At 42.7% G+C, this 12,074-nt stretch overlaps 1 protein-coding gene across 3 annotated transcripts in view; it reads left to right on the forward strand.

The window, feature by feature from the left end:
• The first annotated feature begins 3,754 nt into the window (after nt 1–3,754).
• Nucleotides 3,755–12,074, forward strand: part of ZBTB43 (zinc finger and BTB domain containing 43) — a 30,041-nt gene continuing 21,721 nt past the window's right edge. Inside the window, exons 1-2 of one of the 3 annotated variants that reach the window (XM_043469584.1) lie at nt 3,775–3,885; nt 9,520–9,643. The gene's annotated coding sequence lies outside the window, so the exon portion shown is untranslated. Of the gene's footprint in view, nt 3,886–6,876; nt 7,723–9,519; nt 9,644–12,074 lie in introns of those variants that run through there. The other 2 variants (XM_043469585.1, XM_043469583.1) reach the window with 2 other exon arrangements.

Consider the following 12,074-nt stretch of genomic DNA (forward strand, 5'->3'; position numbering starts at 1 on the left):
ACGCACAACTGTGTCTCCTGTGTCTCCTGCATTGACATGTGGATTCTTAACCACTGGACCACCAGGAAAGTACTTTCCTTCTTTTAAAAATATTCTTCTTCTTCCTCTGGTTTGGTCTTTATTCTTTAAATAGTAAGCTTTGAAATTTTAACATTCGTATTTCATTAGAAGTCTAATGCTAACCAATACTTTTATAGACAGTGGAATCGGTTCAATCTAACTGGCTGATACAACTAATGACTCCAATTCTTTGCTTTCTTATGCATACTCTTTGCCATAATCCTTCATAGCTCCCTCCTACTATAGCCTTGGGCTTCCCTAATAGCTCGGTATTCAGAAAACTAAGATCATGGCATCCAGTCCCATCACTTCATGGCAAATAGATGGGGAAACAGTGGAAACAGTGGCTGACTTTATTTTTTGGGGCTCCAAAAACACTGCAGGTGGTGAGTGCAGCCATGAAATTAAAAGACGCTTACTCCTTGGAAGGAAGTTATGACCATGACCAACCTAGACAGCATATTAAAAAGCAGAGACATTATTTTGTCAACAAAGGTCTGTCTAGTCAAGGCTATGGTTTTTCAGGTAGTCATGTATGGATGTGAGAGTTGGACTATAAAGAAAGCTGAGCGCCGAAGAATTGATGCTTTTGAACTGTGGTGTTGGAGAAGAGTCTTGGGAGTCCCTTGGACTGCAAGGAGATCCAACCAGTCCATCCTAAAGGAGATCAGTCCTGAACATTCATTGGAAGGACTGATGTTGAAGCTGAAACTCCAATCCTTTGGCGACCTGATGTGAAGAGCTGACTCATTTGAAAAGACCCTGATGCTGGGAAAGATTGAAGGTGGGAGGAGAAGGGGATGACAGAGGATGAGATAGTTGGATGGCATCACCGACTCAATGGGCATGGGTTTGGGTAGACTCCGGCAGTTGGTAATGGACAAGGAGGCCTGGCGTGCTGCGGTTCATGGGGTTGCAAAGAGTCAGACATGACTGAGCGACTGAACTGAACTGAATAGCTCAGTTGGTAAAGAATCCACCTGCAATGCAGAAGATCCCAGTTCTATTCCTGGGTTGGGTAGATCCACTGGAGAAAGGATAGGCTACCCATTCCAGTATTTTTGGACTTCCCCGGTGGCTCAGCTGGTAAAGAATCTGCCTGCAATGCTGGAGACCTGGGTTCAATCCCTGGGTTGGGAAGATCCCCTGGAGAAGGGAAAGGCTACGCACTCCAGTATTCTAGCCTGGAGAATTCCATGGACTGTGTAGTCCATGGGGTCCCAAAGAGTTGGACACGACTGAGCAACTTTCACTACCACTACTACTACTACTACAACAGCCTTGAGCTCAGTCATGTGACCTGCTTTAGCCAATAGAATATTTTTTAAAGTCTTGGAAAATGTGCTTATACATTTCCATTGCTCTTTTGTGTACCTACCGTTGCCATGAGAATTTATCCCCATTGCCTGGCTGGTGAGTAAGAGACACATGGAACAGAGTCAGGGCTCCCAGCCAAAACCACCCTAGATCAGCTGACCCTAGACATGTAGACAAGCCAAGCAAAGCTGAGCAAAGCTTTCTAACCAACCCCAAGCAGACACTAGACATATGAGCCAGAAACAAATAAAGCTGTATCCCTCTGAGGTTTTGAGACTGTTTGTTACGCAATAGTTAACTAACACACAGTTTTATAATGCATTCGGTTCAGTAATCCTTTTATACTATCATTTCATTATTTTGGTTTTACATTTTTTGATCCTACAAATTATGTTGTTCTTTGTTTGTCCCTAATGTTTGTTTATATTTACCTATGTTTGCCATTTTATCTGCTCACTAATCCTACTGTTCCTCAGTTTTTCCTCTTGGGATCATTTTATTTCTTCCTGAAATAATCTTCTAAGAGATGCTTCAGTTAAGTTCTGTTGGAAGTAACTCTTAGTTTTTGTTGATCTGAAAAGTATTATGTTTTCATTTTTTGAAAGATTATTTGCTAAGTACACAATTTAGGTATAAGATTATTTTCTCTCATCTTGTTAAGGCTATTATTCCATTAATGATATTATTTCATGCTATTATTATTATCATTGCTCCCATTATTGCTGTTGAGTAGCCAGGAGTTGGTATCACCATCATTCTATGGTAGATAATCTGACTTTCTTCTCTCTCTACTTTTAATCTCATGCTTTGGTGTTCTGCAGTTTCACCAGATCTAGGTTTTCTTTTCCCCAGTCCTACTTGGGATTCCTGGTGTTTCCTGAGGCTGCTTCTCTTTCTTCAATTCTGGAAAATTCTCAGCCATCAACATTTGACAACTACTTTGTTCATATTCACTTTATTATCTTCTAACATAAAAGCGAGTCGGACATGACTGATGCAGCTTAGCAGCAGCAGCAGACCTCACTCTTTTTCATTTCCTTATCTCTCTGGGATGGCTTTTGGATTATTTTCTTCAAATCTATTTTTTAGCTCAGGAATTTCTCTTCAGTTGTACCTCATTAGTTTTTTTAACCCTTCCAATGAGCTAGACACTTAAAGTGTATCTGACACTGCTGATTGTCTTCTCTGCCCACGGGTTTTGTTTCTTGATTGTGAGTTCATATTTTCGATATCTCTCCTAGCAATTTTATCTATTTTGTTGCTGTTATACTTGGAGATATGTAGTCTATTAATGGGCTTCCCAGGTGGTGCAGTGGTAAAGAATCTGCCTGCCAATGCAGGAGATGCAAGAGACTTGGGTTTGATCCCTTGGTCAGGAAGATCACCTGGAGTAGGAAATGGCAACCCACTCCAGTATTCCTGCCTGAAAAATTCCATGGACTGAGGAGCCTGGCAGGCTACAGTCCATGGGGTTGCAGAGTCAGACACACCTGAGCAACTGAGCAGTCTGTAATATTGCCAAAGAAAGCCCAAGACCAAAGCAGTCCTACAGAGCTGAGAGCTTGGGTCTGGAGCCAGACTGTAGGGCTTAACTGAAGTTGTGCCACTTACTAGTAGCAAAGCTCATAGAACAAACATCCAGGGATACACGGTCCAAACCTGGGACTGTAGCTTAACCTCATCTGAGAACTAGGCTCTCTCAATCTTTCTGCTTCGTTGGCCTCAGCATTTGTCATATCACAGGCACATGCCAGTGACTGAATTTTCAACCTTTATGTCTGCTTAGAGACAGGAAGAAAGTAAAAGCTGCAAAACACTTGAGCATATTCAACTAGAAGTCTTGGTGGACTTTGAAAACAGAACAGAATAGACAAAAGCTTTTACAGAAGCCCCAATAGATGGCTTCTATAAGTATTATGGGCCAGAAATTGGTCACATGACTATTCCTAGTCCAACTATTGGCTAATAAGAATGAGTTTATCACGAATAGTCCGGACCAGTTATTAGTCATTCAATTGGGGTGAGGCTTTTCCTAGGGGAACCCGGCACAATGCTTGAGAGGGCATTGGTCCCTTCACTGAACTCTTACTGAGCATCCGCTACAAACTAAAGGCGCTATGGAGCCAGTAAAGGATTTGACATAATCTCTATTAGACAAGCTGAGATAGGCCAAAGTGTTTAGCACTCCTCTCCGCAAAAGTCGGCGGAGGTCCTAGAGTACCTACAGGAGACTAACCTGCTCCGGGCTGTACTGCGCAGCCGCGGGTTCTCTCGGAGCACGCTCCTGACGCCCCGCCCCTAACGCGAGTCCCGCATGCGCACATCGCTTTCTTTCAGCCGCACCCCCGGAAGCACTGGCAGTTTTAGGGGGCGGGACCGGAAAGCGTTTCCGGGGGCGTGAGGCGCAGGCTGAGGCGGTCGCGGCAGCGACGGCTTGAGCGGGCCCGGCGCCGGCGGCGGCGGAAAGTATCCCACCGGCGGGCTATGTGAGCGCCGAGCCCTTGGCAGGTATGGCAGAGTCAGGACAACGCGTAGCAAGGGGGCAGGAATGGAAACCGGAGAGGTTTAAGGGGTTCTCTGCAGGTTCCGGCGCGCTCACCGCTGACACGGCCAGGCCCATTACGCCGACCGGGATGCTGAAGCCGCGCGCGGAACCGTTGGAGTCCCGGCGCCCCTGGTCCGACTCTTGCGGTCTCTGGCCAGCCCGGAGTTCGTGCAGCGACACCGAGGCCCCCGAGGCAGCGTCTCGTCCAAGGTCAACCTCCGGTGACGGACCTCGGCGGACCAGAGCGCTTAGAGATCCCGCCACCCCGCTTCCCCCGATCAGACCGCCCCTCCGGCCTTTCGGGGGCGCGGAGTGGGCGCGGCTTTGCGACCTCTCGATTGAGTCGAAGAGAAAGACTGCGCTTAGGACTTCGCTGATACTGGTCTCTGTTTACCTCTGCGTTTCTCCTCTTTTGCTGTCTGTGTCACCTGTCATCACCTGCCCTTTATGCCTATTACCTCGGCCTCTGTCAGCTTTGTTTCTCTCGAACCCATCTCCGAGTATCTGGATCCTGTCTTCATTTCTGTTTCCACCTTCTGTGTCTCTTGACCCCGTGTTTCCCTCTTAGTCCTTACTCTTATTCAGGGCCTGCCTGTCGGTCCAGCTCTTTACTCATTCTGTGCTTCTCTGCCAGTCGTGTGTCTTTCTCTCTTGTTTCTGCCTCTCCTCACTGGGTTTCTCTGGGTGGGGCAGGCCTGCCCGGACCTCTGAGCCATGGAAGGTGACTCATGACCCTGTGAAGCTTCCTACACTGGTGACATGATCAGCGGCTGGACTGCAGTCTGACCTCAGCTCTGACAGGTGTCGCCCAAATGATCAGGGTGTAGGCGCTCCTGGAGGACAGAGAGAAGGCCATCTGCAGGCCAAAGTAGCTGATGAATCCTTGCTTTTTCTTAGACATGGTTTTTCAGGACTGCCGACTCTACTTCCCTTTACTCCTTTCCTGTGGCTTCCAGGGTTCTAAGGAGCCTGCTCTCTGAGTTACCACCGCTTAACCAGTCCTGTTTACCAGCTGAGGAAGGGTCTGTCAGAAATCCTCTGCCCGTTGGGGCTCGTGGGGCAGTAGCAGGATTTCTGCGAGAGCTGTATGCTTAATTCGAAGATCGTGTCACTATGTACTGTTAAATTGTGAGAAGTCTAGTCACTTGGGGTTCATTCTTTGCTCTACAAAAGTATTCGCTGGAGAAGTAAGCTGGACCCAAAAGAATAAATATTGAATGAGTCCACTTATGTGAGGTATTTAGAATAGGCAAATTCATGGAGACAGAAAGTGGAGTATAGTTTTGCCAGGGGCTGAGGGTGTTGGCACAATCTTGGCTCTCTGTGCACCAGTGCCCAACAGAAATACAGAGAGTCACGGAAGAGAAGGAAAGAGTGGCTTTACTGCTTTGCCAGGCAAATGGGGAACACAGCTGGACCTCAATAGCTGTGCCCCACTCCCAGGTGAATAGGGAGAGGTTAGATAGTCAGACTGGGATGTGTGATAGGATTAAGGCAGTAACAGTCTGGCGTTCTGCAAAGTTTCAAAAGGGTGGGATTGCTGACAAGATTAGGATGTGTGCAGGGTCTTAGGTGGGCTTCCCAAATGGCACAGTGGTAAAGAATCCACCTGCCAATGCAGGAGACCCAAGAGACTTGGGTTCAGTCCCTCGGTTGGGAAAATTCCCCTGGGCTATAAATAGCAACCCTCTTGAGTATTCTTGCCTGGAAAATCCCATGGACAGAGGAACCTGGTAGGCTGTATTCTGCGGGGTCACTGAGCACGCAGTTGCAAGCAGGGTCTTAGGTCCATTCTCCTAATCTTGATGAGCCTCTCTGGTCCCTTTAATCTTACCTCAGGTGATTTCTTGGCTGCTTCTCCCTTGATTAGCAACTGTTCTGCCCTTTGGAACTAAGAGAACGTTGTGGAGGCTGGAGTCTTGCCTATGAGAAATGGGGGACAAAAAGACCTCAGTGTCCTGGAGCCCCACAGGGCCCTGCTCAACATCAAGGGGGAGGAGAGGATGGAAAATTATTATTTAATGGATACAGGGTTTTAGTTTGGGATGATGAAAAAGTTCTCCAAACAGATAATGGTGATGGCTGCACAACTGCATAAATGTACTTAATGCCACTAACTGTAAACTTTAAATGGTTACGATGGTAAATTTTATGTTAAGTATATTTTACCACAGGACCAAAAAAGAAAGTTGTTGAATGTAGATTCTTGGAACTAACAAGCTCTTTGAAAATGTGATTTAAAAAATTCCATCCTATAGCTTTTAAGAACATTTAGTTGAACTGACATTTCTTGATGCCTGGTCTCAACAGCCAAGGTCCTTAGAAAAGGCGTTTGGTTAAAAGAATTTAGTTAAAATTTTCTACTTTTAGCACCCTGACTCTCCCTCTGTATTCATTGGATTCAGTGCAGAAACCTGCTACATAAGCAGGAAACTAGAGGATGGTTTTACTTTTCACATGAAGAAAAATAGTCCTTATATTATAATAATGAAAAAGTATGTGTTATTGTGTGTTTTCTGGTGGAAGAGGCCTTTGTTTTATGTGTTCTTATCTAAGCTGTCAGTTTGTAAGCTAGTTTATCAAGCTTTCTTATAAGATGTAGCAGCCAGATTACTGCCATATTGAATCCCTTGATATCATTGATTATTTTATGTACCACCAAAGGAAGAGAAAGCTCTGGCAATTAAGCTACTGCTGTGTGCATGCTAAGTCACTACAGTCATGTCTCACTGACCCCATGGACTGTAACCTGCCTGGCTTCTCAGTCCATGGGATTTCCCAGGCAAGAATACTGGAGTGGGTAGCCTTTTCCTCCTCCAGGGGATCTTCCCCACCCAGGAATTGAACCTCCGATTACTGAGTCTCCTGCGTTGGCAGGCATATTCTTTACCAACTACACCACCTGGGAAGCCCAATTAAGCTATTAAATATGCTTTTTTACATGTTTAAACTTATTTAGATATTTTAAAGTTATATTCTAGTACATTTGTAAAAAGAAGAAAAGTGAAACAAACTGATTAAAATGTTCATTAACCTTCTTACTATTCCTACTCTTTTGAATACTTTTCAGTTCAGAGTTGCACCTGTGCTTTTCCACAGTTTGTCCTGTGTGCTGTCAGAAACATCGGTGAGGCTCTCAGGAAAGCTCTAGTACAGTTTAAGGCAGAGACACCTATTATAACTTCCACCTGGCCATCACATCCTGATTTCAGAAATTTGAAAATGTACCTCTTATAATCAATTGACTATAGCTCTATATTATTTTCAGGAACTTTTCCATTTTACCTTATTTATGTTTGCAATAAAAATACAAAGAGATTTTTGTCTTATTTGTAACATATTGAAGGGAAAAAAAAACTTTTGTTATGTTGTAGAACATATAAAACAGCAAGTACTATTTCTTCCTATTTCTTCCTTCTGCTTTCTTGATTCAGCTTCTAATCCTGAATTCTAATGAATATGAGAATGCAGTTAAAACACATTTCCTTGGCATTATTGTAACGTTTATGGCAGGATGAGGTGGTGGATGGCATCACCAACTCAGTGGACATGAGTTTGAGCAAACTCCAGGAGATGGTGAAGGACAGGGAAGCCTGGTGTGCTGCAGTCCATGGGGTCGAAAGAGACACAACTGAGCTGAGCCACTGAACAACAACAATAGCAGGATGACTGATAAGTGGAGAGTTAATGGTTAGAACAATAACTTCTCTTTTGAATCGCACAGAGTTTTCCACAGTGGATCATTTGCCCTGAAGTTTTAAATAAAACATTCAGCTGTGGCGGGAATCAAACTTCATAAAGTACGTAGCTTGTTTTTTAAAAATCCTAGGATAGGTTTTACCAAATTCTCTGACTGTGTACGCTCAGTCGCTCAGTTGTGTCTGACTTTGTGACCCTTTGGACTGGAGCCTGCCAGGTTCCTGTCTGTGGGATTTTTCAGGCAGGAATACAGGAATGGGTTGCCGTTTACTTCTCCGGGGGATCTTCCTGACCCAAGGACTGAACCTGCGTCTCCTACGTTGCAGGCAGATTCTTTACGTACTGAGCCATTGGGTTGCGGTAGCTGGGTGGGGGAATGGGGAGTGTGTTTCAGTTAGAAAATATAGGTGTATTGATTGATAATGGTCTAGAGGCCAAAAAATACTTTTGCACAGGGTAGTTTAATTCTGCAGAATTACATAGGTATTGACTAGTGAGAGTTCCAGAAAAACATCTACTTCTGCTTTATTGACTATGCCAAAGCCTTTGACTATGTGGATCACAGAAAACTGGAAAATTCTTCAAGAGATGGGAATACCAGACCACCTGACCTGCCTCCTGAGAAATCTGTATGCAAGTCAAGAAGCAACAGTTAGAACTGGATGTGGAACAAGAGACTGGTTCCAAATAGGAAAAGGAATACATCAAGGCTGTATGTTGTCACCCTGCGTATTTAACTTATATGCAGAGTACATCATGAGAAATGCTGGACTGGGTGAAGCACAAGCTGGAATCAAGATTGCCGGGAGAAATATCAATAACCTCAGATAGGCAGATGACACCACCCTTATGGCAGAAAGCAAAGAATAACTAAAGAGGCTCTTGATGAAAGTGAAAGAGGAGAGTGAAAAAGTTGACTTAAAACTCAGCTTCCAGAAAACTAAGATCATGGCATCTGGTCCTTTTACTTCATGGCAAATAGATGGGGAACAGTAGAAACAGTGATAGACTTTACTTTGGGGGTCTCTCAAATCACTGCAGATGGTGACTGCAGCCATGAAATTAAAAGACACTTGCTCCTTGGAAGAAAAGTTATGACCAACCTAGACAGCTTATTAAAAAACAGAGATATTACTTTGCCAACAAAGGTCCATCTAGTCAAAGCTATGGTTTTTGCAGTAGTCATGGTATGGATGTGAGAGTTGGACTATAAAGAAAGCTGAGTGCCGAAGAATTGATGCTTTTGAACTGTGGTGTTGGAGAAAACTCTTGAGAGTCCCTTGGACTGCAAGGAGATCAAACCAGTCCATCCTAAAGGAAATTAGTCTTGGATATTCATTGGAAGGTCTGATGCTGAAGCTGAAACTCCAGTAGTTTGGCCACTTGATGCTCAGAGCTGACTCATTGGAAAAGACCCTGATGCTGGGAGGGATTGAAGGCGGGAAGAGAAGGGGATGACAGAGGATGAGATAGTTAGATGGCATCACAGGCTCAAGGGACATGAGTTTGAGTATACTACAGGAGTTGTTGATGGACAGGGAGGCTTGGCATGCTGCAGTCCATGGGGTTGCAAAGAGTCAGACACAACTGAGCGACTGAACTGAACTGAACCATGGTGATACAAGATGTTAACATTTAAAGAAAGCTGAGTGACAGTCATGCAGGACCTCAACACTTTTTGTAACTTTTCCGTAAATCTAAACTTACTCCAAAATTAAAACTTTATTTAAAAAATACAAAGGTAGCAGCTCAGAATGTAGAGAGAGAAGCTGAAAATATCAGTCATGATTACTTTTCTTTGCCAGTTACCCACAGATACAGTATTTATTAGCAAGACACTGGTACACAGTGAATGACACCAGCATCTCTCACATTTTCAATGTGATTTTTCTTTTCAGAAAGCACTATGATTTTAGTTTGAAACAAAACTAAGAAATGGGTTCCTCTTCTTCATTCATTCATACTGTCTTTTGATGGTCATGGCATAAAGAATTTTATCCCAGGAATACAACTTTGCATTAGGTAAGCTATAAACTTGCTAAAAATACAATTTTTAAAATTATTTACTAAAATGGTTTCTTTTTCAGTAAAAAAAATAATGTAATTGTATTTACTCTAGACCAGAAGGTTCTTTTACTTCTGAGGAGTAGATACTGCACATTTTAACGCCAATCATTGCCATACTTTGTATTGTTAGAGCATTTAACTTCCAAGAAACTTTTCTGTGACTTTTTTTTTTAACTTAGAAAAATATTCAATTTGGAATTGCATTTCTGTTTGAATCCTGACATACCACTTCTGAGATATGTGACCTTGGACAGATCTTTTAACCTTTCTGAGTTTCAGTTTAACTCATGAGTGTGATGGTATAACGGCTATTGCCAGCCCCAAGTTTACATAGTCTGCTTAGTGGACTGTAAAGCATTTGCCTGAAGTCTTTGAGTAGGCATGGGGTGTTGGTATTTTTGTACATTTGTGCCAGACTAGAGATTTACTAAAGTAACATTTACTGTGTTTAAATGTGCTCTCTACATTGAGCATGCAAATTACCACGCACTCTGATTAAGAAATCTCTGGAGGGCTTGAAGAAAAGTCACTAGTGGGTCACCTTCCCTATTATACTGTTGTCGTGTGTTTTTAGGATATGTGATTGGTGTTTAAACAATATATAAAGCTTGACATACAATTCCTCAGCTAAATAATAAATGTAGGCTACAATTAAACTCATCAGAGTTGGAAAAGATTTTGGAGGTCATCTAGTTTAATGATTCTTTAATATTTACCATTTGTCCTCTTCTCTTAATGAAAAAAAAGCCAGATTAGAGCTTCCCTAGTGGTCCAGTGGTTAAGACTCGGAGCCTCCACTGCAGAGGCCTCAGGTTTGATTCCTGGTCATACCTCTCGCATGCCACGGGGTATGGTCAAAAAAAAAGTTTTATTTTTAAAAAACCAGATTATCTTAGGGCACGATGGAGGGAGTTAGCTGGGATTGGTGTGTTTGTTTTAGAACTGTTGGATTAAAAAAAAAAGAACTATACAAGGTGACATAAAATTGCTAGTACTTCATTAAGTCTGAAGATGGTGAATAATTTGCTCTGATTGCATTGCACATTGTAGATGTTTCAGTTATTTGTGAAAATATTCATCTTTACCTTCCGTACTGCCTCATCTCTCAGGCTATTGGGTCTGAGCCAGTGTTTTGAATTTAAGTTCCAGCTTCATCACTTACTGGTTATATGACCTTAGGTACATAGTTTAGCCTCTTTTGTGTATTTTTTATTCTTTACAATAACAGTAAGAAATATCTTACCAAGTGGTTTTTTTATGAAGATTAATTTATGAGAATACATAACATGCTTTGCATAGAATCTGTTACAATACATTCATTAAATAAATGGTCCATGTGATTACCTCTCCTACTAATTATGACATTGTCCTAGTTACCCAATGTGATTGGTAACTAGTTTACCTTGCATGCATGCTAAGTCACTTCAGTTGTGTCCAACTCTTTTCAACCGTATGAACTGTAGCCCACCAGGCCCCTCTGTCCATTGGATTCTCCAGGCAAGAATACTGGAGTGGGTTGCCATGCCCTCCTCCAGGGAATCTTCCCAATAAAGGGATTGAACCCATACTCTATGTCTCCTGCTCTGGCAGGTGGGTTCTCTACAACTAGCACCACCTGGGAAGCCCAACTAGTTTATCTTGCATGACTCTGTTTTTAAAAACTGCTTTATCATGACATAATTCATATGCAATTAAGAGTTTTTTTAGTATATTCAATGAGTCAAATACCCATCAAAGATTGAGGGCAGTAGGAGAAGAGGGCAACAAAGGATGAGGTGGTCGGATGGCATCACCAACTCAATGGACATGAGTTTGAGCGAACTCAGGGAGATAGTGAAGGACAGGGAAGCCTGGCGTGCTGTAGTCCATGGGGTCTCAAAGAGTCGGATACAACTTAGTGACTGAACACCACCACCACAATTTAATTTTAGAATTTTTGTCTCCCCTTTTAAACAAACCAGTTCGCAGTCACTCCTCATTTCCTTGCCCTGTAGTTTTCTTGCAACTGCTGACTGACTTTTTGCCTCTGAAATTTCCTATTCTGGACATTTCATGTCAATGGGATCATACAAGATTTAGCCTTTTGTGTCTGACTTCTTTCACTTGGCATATTGTTTCAAGGTTTAGACTTCTGGTATATATCAATACTTCATTTTTATCGCCAAAAGGATGTTATAATACATGTAGTCTGTAATAAAATGGAATGATATTCCATTGTATAGATAGGCCATGTTCTATTCAGTCATCAGTTGAGGACATTTGGGTTATTTCCAGTTTTGGGCCATCATGAATAATGCTGTTATAGACATTCATGTATGTTTTCTGTGGACATCATGTTTTCATTTTGGGTAGATACCAAAGAGTGGAATTGTTGAGTTACATGATA

Source organism: Cervus canadensis, chromosome 5 (assembly GCF_019320065.1).
Source record: "Cervus canadensis isolate Bull #8, Minnesota chromosome 5, ASM1932006v1, whole genome shotgun sequence".
Classification (NCBI taxonomy): Eukaryota; Metazoa; Chordata; class Mammalia; order Artiodactyla; family Cervidae; genus Cervus; species Cervus canadensis.